Source organism: Pantherophis guttatus, chromosome 1 (assembly GCF_059756535.1).
Source record: "Pantherophis guttatus breed Tessera chromosome 1, ASM5975653v1, whole genome shotgun sequence".
NCBI classification, from domain to species: domain Eukaryota; kingdom Metazoa; phylum Chordata; class Lepidosauria; order Squamata; family Colubridae; genus Pantherophis; species Pantherophis guttatus.
In genome coordinates this window covers 315,495,848-315,514,092 of record NC_142063.1, presented here as the reverse complement: position 1 = coordinate 315,514,092, position 18,245 = coordinate 315,495,848, and the positions used below count along the sequence as shown (strand labels likewise).

Sequence of the window (18,245 nt, the reverse complement as noted above, 5' to 3'; positions counted from 1 at the left end):
ATTTCAATTTAACAGGATTTTTCCATGGTGTTTTTTTTTTTTTTTTGGTAGTTCTGATTATTTTTTTATTGCCTTGATTTCTGTCATAGAGAGAAAATGGTATACAAGTGTAATAAAGTGTTCACTTGCTGATGGACTAAGCTTATTTACATGCACACAAGGTGGAAGTGAATGACACAGAAGTTCAAATACATCAACATTCCAATATCTGCTTATGAAGGTATTCCACAGAGAAAGGGCTGTCAATTCCATCTGTGCATTAGAGCCCTGCCTTGTTAACTGACATTACCTCAGATTCCCAGCTTCATTCTAAGAATGGACTTCAGGAATTTTAAAATCATTACCTGGGTGAGGGACTTAAAACAAATCCTTAAGGCCTAGAAGTGACAGAGAGGGAATAACTGTAAGAGAAGCCCTGGTTTCCAGCCAATTGGATAAAAGAGAAACATTTGACTGAGGAAGGCTCACCAGGAAAGGTCAGTAATGGAGCTCTGGGTGCCTCTGCCTGTGAACATTATGAATCTCATAAAATACAGTTAGAGCAATTTAATTTAACAGCTCTGATTAGTGATGAGCTGCTCATAGGAGCCTTCTAGTTGTGCTACTGCAAAGCACAGAAGAAAAAGGCAGATTGAGGGCCAGTTTTGAAGAAATAAGTAGATTGTACTTTGATTGTACAGAATAGAATACAGGTAAAGCCTGTAACATGGCAAGTAGATTTACATCATTGAACCGTGAGGGACTTGCCAAAATCCATTGCTGTTCTCTTGACCAGCATTACATTACATTACATTATTGTGTTTTGTGCAATTTTAGTACAATATCCTGATGGAAGAATAAAGAATAAGTTACAGCTATTAATAAACACAACAGAAAAATAACAAAGGAAAGCAAATAAGTAAATTACGATGCAGAGAGATCAAACTAGAATTTGATCAAATTATAAACACCGAGTGCCCCTAAGATATAAATTCTGTTCTGGGAAATGTTGGATTTAGAGAAAGGCACCTTAAATTACTTGAGAAAATGGGATATGAATCTAACAAATATATAAGTAAACCTGCTGAATAATCTGCCTAAATGAAGCATACTTTTCTTTTCTCCAGTGGCCTTGTTTATTTGGATATCTTGAATCCAAGGAAGCTGTAATTCAGTGCTACAACACTTGATTTCTTGATTTGAGTCTCTGAAACTAAGTTTCTACAGTCTTTATTTCAGGGCTAAAACAATGATAAAGGGCAATATTAATTTTTCTTCTTTTCCTACTTTCATTGTGTATTCCTATCACCAGAAAGACAATTTGCTTCTTCAAATTATTTTTTTCTAGAACTGCAGCTGATAAATTAATCCTTATCAATGCCCTACTCCATAATGGATGGAAAGTTTTAATATTTTACTATAACATGCTTATTTTATTAGGACATATTCTACACATATAAATATACACACTGAAAATATCTATCAAAAAGGAAGCTCTAAATAATTCCAATTGATGATTGGTTCTGTAGTCTCCATTTGGAATAAAAATAATCTATACATAACATAACCTTTCATTTTTATATCATCCTATTCTAAAGGTGGTATAGTCATACTTCTATATCAGTGGAGTCCATATGAAAATTCATTTCCTGAACATTTCTTATGTGTTTATTTTTATGTACTTTTAAAGTGTGCATTTTTATAAGTGGTTTTTCACAATGTAATGTGCTTTATGCATGCTTATCATAATATACACACTCTTTTGTATGCATTCAAATTCTATCTCAAAAGCCAAAATAGCTCTTTACCATTCCTGGTTATCTGAAGGTATAATCTATCTGAAAGGTTGTCCAGTTCAAATCGAGATGAATGTTAAAACAAAAACAAACTAGAAAGAGAATATAGTGGTTGTACTTTAATTTCATGTTGTACTTCAAGAATTAGCATTGGACAGCAGACAGAGCAGATGTACACATCTTCTGAGTTCCAGAGATGTATTTCAATTCTATTTAAAGTATGCCAATTACTTCTAAACACATATATACATCCAAATTAGCATAGGAACATTTTCTGAAAATCTGTGTCCTCTTTTATCCTCTTCCTTGGTGAGTTATTTCTTCTTTTTCTGTAATGTGTAAATGGCCTCTCTAAGTACAGCAATTTGACAAAACAAGCATGTAAATAAATTACTAAAATTTTGTTCTGTCTCTTTTCCTGCAATATATAGTGAAAAATCTACTGCAGTCTTCTGTATGAACTTATTCTTGTGAACTCATAATATATCTAAAAAGAGGAGAGAAAAAGCAAAGTTTCATTACTATCTTTGATTCATACTGCAGAGATATTTATGCCCATTTGAGTCAAATACAAATAGCAATCATGGTCAGATTCCATGCTTTCAGGATATGGATCCTAAATTCACTCTGATCCATGTTTGGAACATCTACTTTAAATTGTGGATAGGACTTTTTTATAACTGTGATCCTAACCTTTCTTCAACATAGAATGTCTGAGAAATAGTTCATATATATTTGATACTCCATTATAGCACAAAAGTTCAGGCAGTAACCAAGAAGAATTACAAGTAATAAGAAAATGATTTGGAAATTTCATGTAATCCACAATGGATTCCAAAGTTACAAATTTGGTTCAGGTGATATCAGAATTAAGAATACTAATTTATCCATATATAAGCCACTTTAGTCTACAACAGGAGTGTCAAACTTTTGAGAGCTGGATCAGCATTGTAGTTCTCCTCCATGAGCTGGCTGGGGGGAGAGACAGGATGCAGCACCCTGCCGGCCAAAACAGGCAACGTGCACAGCCCCCCGTGCCCTGTTTTGGCTGGCAGGATGCTGGAGGACATCCAGGCCAAAAATGGGGTGGGGGAACGTGTGTGGCGTGTGGCTCCCTTGTGCCCTGTTTTGGCTGCCAGAGGCAACGTGGGCTTGTTCTTTGCTATTTCCAGGCCGGCCCCACAGGCCAGATTTAAGCACCCTGTGGACCGGATCCAGCCCGCAAGCCTTGAGTTTGACACCCCTCATCTACAAAGTCTCCAAACAGTATAAATAACAGCAACATAGTATAGCAGAGTTCTCAAAACCTTTTTGGCTTTGTGGACTGGTGGTGTGGTGGAAAGGGGATGGTTCTGCACATGCAGTGGGCAAGCAGTGCACACATTCAACTTCATTTCCATGGGTAGCGGGTGCTTACACCCACCGCTTGTGCAAATGAAGCACATTGTGCCTGCACTCACCCATTGTTCATGGGAGTGGGAATGTGCATGTGCTCGCCCACCACTTCCATGGTCCGGTTCTGAAAGATTCAAGACTGGGAAGTGGGCCGCAGCCTGGGGTTTGGGGACCCCTGTAATAGAGTATCATAAAACTAAAAACACGATCAAAATTGTGTTTTTAAAAATACGATCAAAATATTTTAAATAACAATTACAAATTGTCAAATCATTAAATTATTTATTCAAATAATTAATTATTTATTTGGGTTTTTGTGCTCTTTGAGTTTTATTATTTTCTTGAAGATATTTAATTACTTGTCCAGAGAATGTGGTTTGTTGACTGCTTAAGGAATCTTGTGCATCCAGTCTTGATGGGGGTATGGCTTCATCCTATCATTTCTTGATTAGAATGTTGTTTCTTGATTATCTGGATATTGGATCCTGAAGGGATGTATTCTAGACTGTTTCCTCCCTTTCTAGGGTTTTAATTGTGTCTTTAAAATGCTATGTAAATAGGATTTATCTCCATGAGTCTACTGATGGCTTATTTGTCTGAATGCCAGGCATCCAAAAATTCCCTAGTATTTTTCAATTTGGTCTGATCTAAAATGTTGTTTGCCAGTTGAAACAATGGCTGACTCTATTCATATATTATGAGATTAAATAATTTTTATCATATCTTTTGACCAATTGTTTTTTTTTTTTTTTTTTTTGGGATGCAGACTGTTAGTTTTCTACCTGATTGTCCTACATAGAGCTTGTTACTAACTTTACCTTATATATTGTGGATGTCTCCTGTATTCTCTTTAGTTACTGGGTTTGCTTAAAATGTTTTGGGAGGATTTTGAAGATGGACAGTTTGTATTCCAACCATTGGAGAAGGCAGATGTTTCAATTCCACTTTAAATATTCTTCAGGGCTAGTTTTGGAACAGAATCACAGAGTTCATAAAAGCATGCTCCAATTGAGAGATAATCTTTTAAAGCATCATTTTTCCATTTTAAGCTTCATTTGATAAACCAATTGTTATATAGAAATGACTTTAATTTTCACTTCTATATAATTTAATTAAAGCAAGAGAAGAATTTCATGGCTTAACTTTGGACAAATGCTTTACTATTTTTTCCCCCAACCAATAATTATGCAGAATTTGACAGCCAATGCCAATAAGAACCTTGACTCCAAAAGAGTTCACCAGTCTCTTACTATTATTCCCATTCATTATGGTGGAGCCAAGTCAGTTTAGTACATCATAGATCCAATTATGAGACAGGTATAGGATCGGGAAGCAGGGTTTTTTCAACTTTTGAGGTTCAGTCCCCATAGTATCTTTTCTGACTTCCATAAATTCCTTTTAAATCCTTGGATTGACTGAAAATTTCATTTTTTTCAAAGATATCTAGATGGGCTTCAGAGCACAACTATGAGAAGTTGTGCCTTATACTTAGAGATATGTTCAAGTAATATCCTGAGGATAAGAGACTTCCAAGGCACATGTTACATCCTCACCTGAGAGTTGTAACATTGAGCTAAACTCCCAAATGAGATGAATGGGGAACTTTACTGTCACTTCTACAGGATTTCTTGAAAGGTCCCTTTCAGAGAAAAATCAAACTCTTGTCCTCATTACCCCTTTTAAGGCTATTTTGCAGAATGTTCTACAAATATTTGCTGCTATTTTCTGCAAAGTAGAAATGCCTTCCTCACAATAAACAAAGGCACTGAGGTTTTATGCAAAATGGTGGTCAGTAGATATGTACTAAATTATAGCAACAATGAATATATATCATATTTTTTGGACTATAAAATACTCCAGACTATAAGATGCACTTAGATTTTGGGGAGGAAAAAAAATCTGCCACTGCCTCCCAGCATCCATCCGGTATTCATATGGTCCATTTGCTGCTGCCTGTTTGCCACTGCCCACTTGCCGTCACAGCCTGTTCACCCCCGCAGTCTGTCCACCCCATGACCTGTTTGCCCTCACGGCCCGTTCACCAGGGCCTGTTTGCCATGGCCCGTTTGCCGCCACAGCCCATTCTAGAACAGCTGATCGGTCCCGCACCAACCCTCTCCCCCCACCACAATATTCACTGTATAAGACGCACAGACATTTCCACCCACTTTTTTTGGGCGGGGGAAGTAAAAAATATGGTGTTTGTAAGGAGATCGGTTAATGTCCAGTAGAATTAAGAAACTCAGTCTGCACATTTCATGAAAGATGTAGCTGCCTATTTTCTTTTTTAATCATTTAGTTTTAAATCTCTCCCTTCAACCCCTCCCATTTCTGTTTCCCACTTCAGTGGGAAAAAAGCAACGAATGGGTAAAATACTGTAGTACAGTTTGATTTATTTCTGCTATTTCACAAACATTATTTACAATAAGAAATCAGATATACTGGAACTTTCTCATTGCCACAAATGAATGACACAAAAGTTTGGGCTGAAAAATTAGCTCACAAGAATCATACAGTATAATGAAAATCTATCATTATGTTTCTTTCAGAGAGGAAAAAAAAGATAGTTTTGTTTAGCATTTGGGCTGAAAATGATATATGAGTACATCATAAAACACTTATATTAAAAACAAAAAGAACCCCTTTCTTTGAATGCAACATATATATTGTATTGTCTTATCATTCAGACATTTTATAGTGAATGTTAAATATCCATTGTGCGATACTAGTCTAGGATTTCATATCAAATTGCTGATATATTCTTCTAATAATTTTATTTAAAAGACCTATTATTCAGCACTGTATATCAAGCTACTCATTTTAGTACTGAAAATGGAAATGTTTCAAGCAGATTTGGTACTTCTATGGGTATATGCACTTTGCTAATAATTTAAGTCCAAAGAAAAAAGGAACTCATAATAGTTTAATCCTCTTCTTTCTTATGTATATGGGCCAAGTCTCCAATGAAACTTTGTTTTGCTCTCATGTTAGTTAAAAGTTCCTTCAAACTCTTTTGTCACATCCTGATTTAAGCATCCTTTACTGGCAGACACTTCATCTGACAACATTCTAATATCTTTTGCCCTTATTTACAGGGGAGTTCAAGAAAATTCAGAGAGGATACTGAACTTCGCAATTATTGACAGCATATCTTAAATACCATTTGATATGTGTAACAACTATAGAAAAATCTCCACCTTGTGATATATCTGGTTGTGGACTGTGTTACATAGGATAGTGGATAGGATCCAGGAAGATTCTTATATTTTTAATAGTGTGAGCAGACATATTTTCATATGTTATCCATATTCATTTTTGTTTAATGATTACAATTTTGCAGTGCAATATCCCAAAGCAATTGAACTAGATGTGGAGCATAGTGGAGATGCAAACTCTGTCAGACACATGTACAGATAAATGAAACTTTGCTTTGCCTAATGCTTATGACAATTTCCTCCCACACTTGAACTACTGGAAAATTGTTTCACTCAACATTTCTTTGCCTATAAACAGGGTGAAAAACTGAAAGATGGCCTTGTTACCCAGGTTTAACCTGCAAAGAAACAGCAAGAGGAATAGGTTCTTGAAATTTAGATTTTGCAAGTTTTGTCTTAGCATTTTTTTTAAAAAAATATGTATTTGTAAGTATTGTAAACTATCCAGAGTTTTTCTAAAGTTTGTGTGTGGGTGTCTCAAAATCAAATCAAATCAAATCAATCAATCAATCAATCATAGAATTACTTGAAAGGGTTTTTGAACTGAATATTTTTCCAAATATATAAACAGAGGTGGACAACTTTCCAATAGATGAATGCTCAAATGGACACAGCAGGCAAGGCAGAGGGAACAAATAACAAAAGAAACCTGAAAAAAGAAAGAAATGCAAAGGTTTTTTTTAACATTAAAGAATCAGTAAGATTGTAGTATACTTCAGTCCAGACTCTTCTGGAATGGGCAGCCATAGTGAATCGAATACATTAAATTAATTTAAATTTCCAATTCTTCGTCGTGAGCATAGGGGATCCTAGGTAAACGACTGCATGTGACCTATGAGTGACCATTTATTCATGCTTAAATAAAGCATGTGATGCTATGTGATAGACTTTTTATATACCCGATGCTGTGCTGCATCAGTAGGAATGAAATAGGAATTGATCACCTCCAGCGCTCTCTGCTTGGAACCTTTCTAGAAGAATCTGGTTTGCTATTATTGGAAACCAAATGCTTGATTGGATGGCCATGCTATTTTGCCATGGCCACTTCTTACACTCTTACTTGCAGATTAGATGCATCTAACCAGCATCTAATAAGAGAATTTCAAGAAAACTGGATGCTAATGGAGACTCTCAGGCTTTGTTCAAATACTATAGTTAGAACAGACAAATATTAAGATTTACTATTTAGGGTTTAGGTCAAGAATGAGTTCTATTTAGATAGTTATTTGTTTGATGATATCACTTCTTTTTCAGAGATAGCTATTCAGGTGGTCCAGATTATAGAAATTAAAAGACAGTCATTTAGGGGAAGTAGTGTACAAGTAAGTTCTTCTCCAGTTACTGATTATTTCTTTAATGTGAACATGCTGTTATTTGTGTGATGTGATTGAGCGAATAGAATAAAAATAGAATTCATCTATTTTTCCCCACCATCACAAATCCATTCAAGTTGAAGGGCTTGCAAAGTGAATAGAAGACAAAGAACAATGAAGCTACATCTGGAATGTCACCCTTTGCATACTTTCTTCATTGTGAATAAGTTATTTGTGACCATAAGAGTTCATATTCCAGGTGTTCGGTTTCAAGGTTGCAGGCATGCATACAGACACAGTTAGTCAGAAGTTGAGGTATTTAGGCAGATAACAGCAGACAAGGTCATAATCCAAACACCTAGTTAAGAGTGCATGCCTGAAAAGTGCCAATTACAATCCAAGAAGCAAAAAGAGTAGTCCAAATATGGCCCAATAGTCACAGAATGCTAAATCAGGTAGTCAGCTTGTCAAAGGGTCACAAATAAAAGAACAAGAGTTATGAGTTGGAATACCAAGCAGCTGTTTCAGGCTAAAGGCAAAGCAGCTATATAATATCTCTCAGCAGGCAAAAGGAAATTGGCTTTCATTCTAAGAGATAGCCTTGCCAAGCCTGGTCTCATGGAATGGCAAAGAAGATACTCATGACCTCATGGTCAAGGAAACATAAGAACAAGGAAGAAAAGGTATGTTGTAATGGTGATTCCCTACTGAGAAGAACAGTTATTTCAAGGTGCAGATTTGATGTGTCGTTGCTAGAAATGTTTATTTTTACAGATGCCATTGCCAGGATCTGATTTATAGGCTGCTAATACCTATCTTCAGCCCTCCCATGACTGATGTCAGGTCACCTTGCTCCAGGTACAGTGGTATCTAATGAGCTATCTGGAAAGGTCTCCTGGACAGTCTCCATCGGCTATTCTAGAACACACACATACACACACATACCCAAACTGCCTAATTTGCTGGGTACACATCCCACCTCTGCCCAGGTTCCTGGCATTTCTGTCAATAAATACTTATGACAAATAAGAAAACCATGTACATGCATGAATGTGAATGTGCAGCATCTATTTTTTTTTTTTTTTACTTAAGGCCTTATTAGTGGAAATAGAGGGTCTAGCCATTGCTTTGATAGCAATCTCAATTATGTGACTCCCTTCTTAGGGAGGTTGAATTAGCCCCTGCCCCTTTCATTGCTCATCTTCCACTGGGCAATAATAACATTGCTGTTCTGCTTAACCTTTGATAGTTTGTAATTAGAAGCTAATGTTGGTTTACTTCATTACATACTGAAATTTTGTTGACCTGTTTCTAACTGGATGGATACTAGAAAAATATTTCAATATTTATTTTATATACTATTTTAATGGCTGAATAACTGAAGAACACAAATATTACAATGAATTTGTAAAACAAGATAAAAATAATATCTTAATAAACCATTCAGAGTCACTGTGAATGGCAAGATGCAGCAAATAGATTTGATAATAATAAAAATGATGATAATAATAAGTACCCAAATAATAAACAGAATTGTAGAAGGATTTTCTGCCATTAACTATAATTGAATTATCACTTTACTAAGAGTGTCATTTATTATGTGCAGAATGAAACAATAAATCTCATTTTCAATAGAAATAAGGTAAAACTTGGCCAATTCCAAGAATGGGGAAGAGACACAGTAATGTACAATCTGATACGAATGAAAAGGGGGTAAGAAGAAAAACATTCCAGCTCTTTGAAGATCATTCCACATTGGAAAGCTGGTCAACCTATGGTGATTTAGTAAGGATTCAAGACATCAAACAAACCAACAGGAAAATCTTGTTTATATGCATTTAGAGTTTTAAGAATTTATTTTTTTAGGCACAAAAGATTCTGCCACATAACAACAGTTTCCATAAAGCTCAATATAAGTTCTGGATTGGACGAACCTGCACTTATTCAATATTTCAGAATCCAGACTAGGAACAATGAATCAATCTGTGATGAACACCAGGTCAAAGAAAATAAAGATCAGCCGGATGCTTTTTTGAAAACACACACATACCAGAAAATAATGAATTCATAGTATTTTGAAAGATGAAATTACCCGAACTATAGATTTCAGACATTATATTTTCCACATTGATCTTTGGGAACATGCTTGGAAAAAAAAATGTTCTGCTCTTTTTTTTTCTCCCAGAATGTTGCCAAGAAATACTGACACTGAAGTTTTAGGAGGTTAATGATAGACTCAATTGATAATGAAGATATTCCACTCTAATTATCTTCTACCAATGAGGAAATTGGATCAGCATGTTTGAACTGATGTCAGGATATACCAGATAATGGGAATATTTTTACCTTGGTACTGCCCCACTGAAATACAGCTTCTTTAATTAAATATTCTAAAAATTTCACTTCATGCTAGATCAACTTTCACAGCCCAAGCTGTTTTCCAAAATACTGTCCTACAGTTACTGTGTAATCTTAAAAGAACCACAACGCTAATGGGAAAACATGTACACACGCCAAAATAACGAACATGCTAGATTATACTGGCTCATCATTACCCTAATATATCAAACAATATGAGCTTAGCTTAATTATTCCCTGTGAGAGTTACAAAAACTAAGCACAACCTTCAATTTACAGCTGCTTGGTGCCGGGAACCTGAATTATTATTTAAAGAGGGGGTGGAAGGATGAGGGAAGAAGAGAAAAAAAAAGTTTATTTATTGTGACCTACACTCCGTTTTTATTCATCATGGAAAATCTGTATATTCACAAATGAGGGCTATTCATCTACAGACTGCTGCATTCTTTAGCTGTCCCGGGTTGTATCAGCTTCACTTCTTCAGCTTTTGTCTTCATTGCGAAGCCTCTTCATCCAAATTGTTCATCATCTTGATGGAACAGCTTTATCTTGTTCGGATGCAGCTGCATTCTGCTTATCCATAGTGCTAAGAAATACAGGGAAGAGCGAGAAAGAGAAAGGGGAAAAAAAAACAGAACAGAAGAAAAAGAGAAGGGGAGGGAGGGAGGGAAGGAAGGAAGGAATGGCCAGTACTCATACAAGGATAATTTGTAGTTTCTCAATAATAATAAAAAAAGGAGGACAAGCTAATTACTGGCTTAACTAGGGCAGCCTGTGGATCCTCCATGTCAAAAGGACTAGAGTAATTATTTGCTATCAAAGCACATTCACATTATGGCATGAAAGAGAAGGGCCTTGCACAAATGGATCTTGCTAATAAACAGGGCTGAGAGGAGCATTATGTCTCTCCCTGGATGCAAGCACATTAACAAAGTGACATGGGAGTATAACTCTGAGCCTGGAAAGAAGATTGGGGGGAGAGAATGATAATTACCCCCATCTCCTTCTCACCCTTTCTCAGCCTGTCTTCCACTCTTTTTTCTTCCTTTGTACAGGACTAGAAATCCAAACGTGACCCTTTTGAAGGCCCAAAGCAGGCTATTAGTGACCTCTCTTCCATTGACAAGGTGGCTACATTCTTAAAAGCCCCATCTCTGATGTCAGGCAGGTCACATGAGCCAGCCAGAGTAGCTTTAAATGGTCCAGGAAACACTTCAACCTTAAAGACACCTGGAAGGTCATGACCAGTTTAATTCAGACGACTCTATCCTAAGGAGCATTTTTTTTAAAAAAAAGACATATCTTGGCCAAAAGTATTTTCCTTTACATGTTGCTTCCTGTTCTTATTGTACTCCCACTGGATTGTTGTTGGGTTGATGTTTTTTTTTTCATTTTAAGTCCTAACATTTTTGGTAAGAGAGAGAGAAAAAAGACAAAGGTCAAACTATATTCGGAAATCTACACAAATTGAAATGATTTTTTAATTCAAAATAAACTTGGATAACAATGAAATATAGACTGGAAATGTGGATTATTATTTAAAAATAATAATAGGCCATCCAAGGCTTAAAAAAAAAAAGCATATGTGAAACAGATAGGATAAGCTAAAACAGGAAAGAGAGAGAGAAGGATTCAAACACAATATAATAATAAATTGTGAGGCAATAACTCAAATTAAAAAATTATCATTTGGGTCCCCTGAATAGTGCCTGGCTGCTTCAAGCCAAAGAAGGTTTACTTTCATTGTCTTCTAGTGGCAATTGCAAGAATTATGGACTTTCTTAGATATTTCAGTACAGATGTTTGTTAGTAAAAATGGTAGCACCTTGAACTCAGTCCACCAACAAAGGGCAGATATAACAGTACAGATTGATAGACCTGATATAGTTGATAATGCCCCCCCCCCAAAAAAAGCAGCAGCAATATGAATAAAGGATAATTCCGTCTATTCATCTCTCTGCAAAAATTACAGTTAGGGCACTGAATGTTGCTAATGTAATAGCTTTTTTGTTTGAAGGGGAAAGTCTCTTTTAAAAAGTAATTTGGAATAATGTGGGGATTATAATAAACATTCCCTGGAGCATAATTCAGAGCCTTAGATTTGTCAATATGTAGATCAAGATTGAAAACATATTGTACAATTTCAGAGATAACATTCTCCTATCATTGTCAGCACCTGGACTGAGAGGCTTTACTAGGAAAGATCATTAGCCACAACTTTCTTTTAGGAAGAATTACACATTTCTGCAGAAATGAATTGGGCCAAGCAATTATTCCCAAAGTTTGGTTTCATCCAATAACATAGGTTGCAAATTCTCACACAGGTAGCTACGGAAGGAGAGATCTTAATTTAAGTCTTGATAAAGTGTTCAGGTTAGATTGAAGTGTATGGAAAATAAGTCTCAAAAAGCTATATGAAACAACCTCTTGAGATGGTATGTCTTTATACGGGTACTTATACAACAATAGAGTAGAAGCAAAATTATTCTGTATCTAAATATTGATCAGCCACTGGGACAAAAGAGTAAATTGTTGTCCTTGTTGTTAATATATTTATATTTGAAACCCTCTGTGAATAAGATGAAATTTCCTTAATTTATTCTTTCTTTGTAGAGGATTAGTGGAAAGATACCTAAGAAGTACCTGGTTTATATACATGCAGTTGCAGCATCTTTTAGTAAATAATGTTCAATTTTAAAATGAAAAATACATTTTCATTTTTAAAATTTTAAATAATTATGAGGTATTTATCCTTAGCATAAGCTGGCTAATGCTTGAAAACGTCTATGAAGTAACAACATCCTTAGCATATAATAATATATAATGCAACATTACTTTATAAGGGGCTGCCACAAAGAAGAGGGAGTCAAGCTATTCTCCAAAGCATCTGAGGGTAGGACAAGAAGCAATGGGTGGAAACTAATCAAGGAGAGAAGCAACTTAGAACTAAGGAGAAATTTCCTTGACAGTTAGAACAATTAATCAGTGGAACAACTTGTCTCCAGAAATTGTGAATGCTCCAACACTGGAAGTTTTTTTTTTTTTTAATTGAAAAAGTTTTTCAAATACAGATTTTTTTCCCCCTTTTGGAAGTTTTTAAGAAGATGTTGGATAACCATTTGTATGAAGTGGCATATGGTTTCCTGCCTGGGCACGACTAGAAGACCTCCAAGGTTCCTTCCAACTCTATTATTCTATTCTATTCTATTCTATTCTATTCTATTCTATTCTATTCTATTCTATTCTATTCTATTCTATTCTATTCTATTCTATTCTATTCTATTCTATTCTATTCTAATGGTCCCGTGTGCTAACTTTGGGGGAATGAAATAAATTACTTGATAGAGCTTATAATGTTAAAATAAAGTTAGATAGTTGGATAGAGTAATATTCTCATGGACTAATATTTGATCTTATATCCAGATTTAGAATGCCATTTATTCTTTTTAATCCTGTTGAAATAAATTAAATCTAAATCATGTCAGTATACATTCAAACATAAATCTGTTCTATCATTTTTTCAGCAATTTATTTTTTCAAATGTACACAGAAATATCTGATGACGATTTTTTAACATATGTGGTTTGTATATATCTTTCCCTACTCTTTACATCTGTATCCACAACTTTCTGTAATGTACACATGATGGTTTCAGTTTTTGAGATGTAAATCCATGATGGATTTATTTTACATCTTTGTATATATTATTTTATTTTTGGTGTAGCATTAAAGAGTGAACCCTGCTGCATTTGGGTACCATCTGCTCATTTTGGTGAGTTGGTCATTTTGGTTTGCACTGGAAAATCTCCTGATAATCCACTAGGTGTTAGTGATCACTTGTAATGAAAGAGATCTTAAAATGAGTCCTGAGTAAGAGCTTGAAAAATAAGGAGACCAAAGATCAAGAAATATCATTTAGAAACAAAGAATATTGAAGAAGCATTATTTATTTATTTATTTATTTATTTATTTATTTATTTATTTATTTATTTATTTATTATTTATTATTTATTTATTTATTTATTTAATCAAATTTCTATACCGCCCTACTCCCGAAGGACTCAGGGCGGTGAACAGCCAAGATAAAATACAGATAATACAAATATTAAAAATCCCTTAAAATTATTAAATATTTTGGCCGAAACACAGATTAAAACACACAATTTATAAAATCACGAATTAAAATTTTTTAAAAATAATTTAAAAGAGGGGAGTTAGGCCAGGCCAGCTTGCTGAAATAGAAGTTTTGAGAGCACGGCGAAACGTGCGCAGGTCCGGGATCTTCCGTATCTCTGGGAGGAGCTCGTTCCAGATAGTAGGTGCCCCCACAGAGAAGGCTCTCCCCCTGGGGGCCGCCAGTCGACACTGTTTGGCCGACGGCACCCTGAGGACTCCCTCTCTATGGGAGTGTACTGGTCGGTGAGAGGCTACTGGTGGCAGAAGGCAGTCTCGTAGATACCCCGGTCTGATGCCATGGAGCGCTCTAAAGGTGGTAACCAAAACCTTGAAGCACACCCGGAAAACCACCGGGAGCCAGTGCAGCTCGCGCAGGAGGGGGGTCACATGGGACCGCCATGTCACTCCCATAACCACCCGCGCGGCCGCATTCTGGACCAGCTGGAGCCTCCGGGTGCTCCTCAAGGGGAGCCCCATGTAGAGAGCATTGCAGTAGTCCAAGCGGGAAGTAACGAGAGCATGAGTGACCGTATTTAATGAGTCCTGATCCAGAAAGGGACGCAACTGGCGAATCAGGCGGACCTGATGAAAAGTCCCCCTGGCCACGGCCGTCATGTGCTCTTCTAAAGACAGCCGTGAGTCCAGGAGGACACCCAAGTTGCGAACCCTCTCCGTGGGGGCCAATGACTCGCTCCCAATAGTCAGTGATGGCACCAACTGACTATATCGGGATGTCGGAAACCACAGCCACTCGGTCTTGGATGGGTTGAACCTGAGTCTATTTCTCCCCATCCAGATCCGCACGGCCTCCAGGCACCGGGACATCACTTCAAGGGCATCATTGGGGTGATCCAGGGTGGAGATGTACAGCTGAGTATCATCAGCGTACTGATGGTACTTCACCCCGAAACCACGGATGATCTCACCCAGTGGCTTCACATAAATGTTGAACAGAAGGGGCGAGAGGACTGACCCTTGTGGCACCCCACATACAAGGGGCCTCGGGGTCGACCTCTGCCCCCTGTCAACACAGACTGCAACCGGTCAGAGAGAAAGGAGGAGAACCACCGTAGGACGGTGCCCCCCACCCCTAACTCCTCTAGCCGGTGCAGCATGATACCATGGTCGATGGTATCAAAAGCCGCTGAGAGGTCTAATAGGACCAGGACAGAGGAACAACCCCTGTCCCGAGCCTCCAGAGATCATCAACCAACGCGACCAATGCCGTTTCCGTGCTGTACCCAGGCCTGAAGCCCGACTGGAACGGATCCAGATACGGATCCATTAGAAATAATAAAGCAGTAAAGAACAGCTACAGCCAAGAAGATCAGCAGATATAAGTCTTGAATTACACAGTATAGGCAGAAACTCGAATCAGAGATGTTTCTACAACCCATCAATAGAAAGGCTGCAATGAATGAGCCAACACCTGAAAAGAAGCAGCAGCACAGTTCTGGGCCCAGGTATGAGCTAACCCCATGAAATAAAACAAGAACACATTTTGGAGAAAGGAGGTGGAGAGAAAGGAAAAAAGAAGCTGGAATGGGGAAAAAATGTAATAGCAGCAGAAATGGCAAGAATTGGTCAGCACCAGGTGAAGAAGAACTGTGTTGTCTCCAGAGTTTGGATGAGGAGCACTAAAAATACCTGGACATCCTGTCAAGCTGGCAATATCAAGCACACTGAGGACAAGAAGATTAAAAATCCAAAGTCAATGAAGTAAATATCATGAAGGCAATTAACACCTGAGCAATTGCAGTCCGAAGAAGCTAAAGTACCTTGGGATTTTAGAATTCAAACAGACAAGCACCCACCACATACCACCCAAGACTTAACAATTGTTTAATAAAAAGGACAAGAAAGTTTGATTGTGACTGTTGCAGCACTTGAAGACAGCAGAATAAATGAAATGGAGAAAATCAAAAGGTACAAAGACTAGCAAATAGACGTAGAATGATTATGGTAAAAGAAAGCAAAGATAGTACCAATAGTAATATGTGTCTTGGGTGAAATTTCAAAATATCTGGAGTACCATTTGAACACCATTGGCATTGACAAAATTACCACCAGTTAGTTGCAAAAGGTTTACTTGGGACAGCTTACATCTTGTGATAATACCTTTAACACCATCAAACAAAAACACCTGCCTACCGGAGGTCCCTATAGGTGGATAAAAATGCTAAATTTGGTCTAAAATCTGGCTGATGGTGTAACCTGTCAGCTCCAGTGTGCTGTCGGCATGGAGCTGCCATTCGTGGGGGGAGGAATGCATAAACCTCGTTTCAGCCCAGCATCTGCTTTGTCGAGCTTCCCAGGAACTGACAGGATTGACGGGAGGGAATATTTGGGGGATGACATCATCATGGCCAGACGGAAATAACAAGGGGATTAACATCATCATGGCCAGCCAGAAATAACAAGGGGATTAACTGTTTAGATGCTGGTTGCAAATACTCAAGTGAATTAACTGTTTAGATGCTGGTTGTAAATACTCAAGAATTAAACATAAACCAACTTCTGGGTCACATGGGAGGGAGCAGCATGCGTGATTGGTTGGGTGGTGATAACTAATGGATAAATGGTGGTGGGAAGCACAGGGCAGTAGCCCTAACAAGATTTTCATCTGTGATTGTCAGTGAGTGCCAAGAACTGATTAAACTAAGGTAGCAGCCATCCAGGTTTGTCTCCTTTTATTCCCTTCTGTTTGGAACCTGACATAACCAACAATAACAACAACAATAATAAGGAGAGACCAAACTGGCCTACAAGAAAGGGCAAATGAAGAACAGAAAAGACACATGGAAAGACAAAGCATTATATGGCCAGTACATTTTTAAAAAAAATAGCAGAGGAAACAGATAATAGCAAGACCTGGTAATGACTAAGAGCAGGAAAGTTGAAGAAAGAGACAGAGGAACTTAAGTCTAGCTGCACAAGACCAAGCCTTAAGAACAAATGCATACAAAGTCAGAATTGAGAAGGAAGCAACAGACAGCATGTGTTGCCTCTGCAAAGAAGCTGAAGAAACAGTGGATCTGCAAGAAATACAATCTTCTGCAAGAAGATTGCACAGACTGACTACAAACAACAACATGACAAAGTAGGAACAATGGTACATTGGAAGATCTGCAAGAAATACCATTTGCTTGCAAACAAGAACTGGTGGGACATAAAATAGAGAAATAGAATAATAGAAAATAAAGAAGCTAAAGTGCTCTGGGACTTCAGGATTCATATTGACAGACACCTGCCACATAATAACCCAGACTCACAATTATTGACAAGAAAGACAAACAAATATGGATAGTGGACGTGGCAAAATCTGGATGCAGCCGAATAGAAGAGAAAGAACTAGAGAAGATAGCAGAATACAAAGAAAGCAAAGGTCTACCAATGTTATAACAGATGCCTTGAGTGCAATCCCAAAACAATTGGAGCATCACTTGAATGCCATTGGCATTGACACATTTACCATCAGTCAATTGCAAAACACAGCTTTATTTGGAACAGCTTATATCCTACAATGATATCTGTAACACCATCAAATATCCACATCTGCCTATCTCAACTCTTTTGGAAGGACTTGATAGGCGGACCAAAAATGCCAAATCTGAAGACTGAAGAATCATAATAATAGTATTGCTCAAGTTGAGTACTGTACATCATTCCAGATGACACCTGTGAATCTTTCTTCCCATTCAGTTAATACTAGCACTTGCTTATTCCATTAAAGAGTATCAACAATGAGGTTCAGTATATCAACTCAACATGATTTAATTCTGAAGTTTTACTTTCAGATAAATCTGTCCACCAGGAGTGGATAACCTGCTGCCTTGGGGTCACAGGGCCTCAATGCTTCCTCATCATTGTCAGGGTCAGAAACATGTAAATGTTGTATTATAGATCCTATCTGAGCTACAGAAAAGAAAAGCTTTGCCAAAACAAAAGAAAATAGAATATTCAGATAATACCCACATGTATGATCTGAATCCATCTGTTTTCCATTAACATC

The 18,245-nt window shown here is 37.2% G+C and overlaps 1 long non-coding RNA gene across 1 annotated transcript in view; it reads left to right on the top strand.

The window, feature by feature from the left end:
• Positions 1-210: 210 nt before the first annotated feature.
• Positions 211-18,245, top strand: part of LOC117671399 (uncharacterized) — a 35,334-nt gene continuing 17,299 nt past the window's right edge. Inside the window, exon 1 of the long non-coding RNA XR_004592833.2 lies at positions 211-476. This is a non-coding gene — a long non-coding RNA (uncharacterized LOC117671399). The remainder of the gene's footprint in view (positions 477-18,245) is intronic.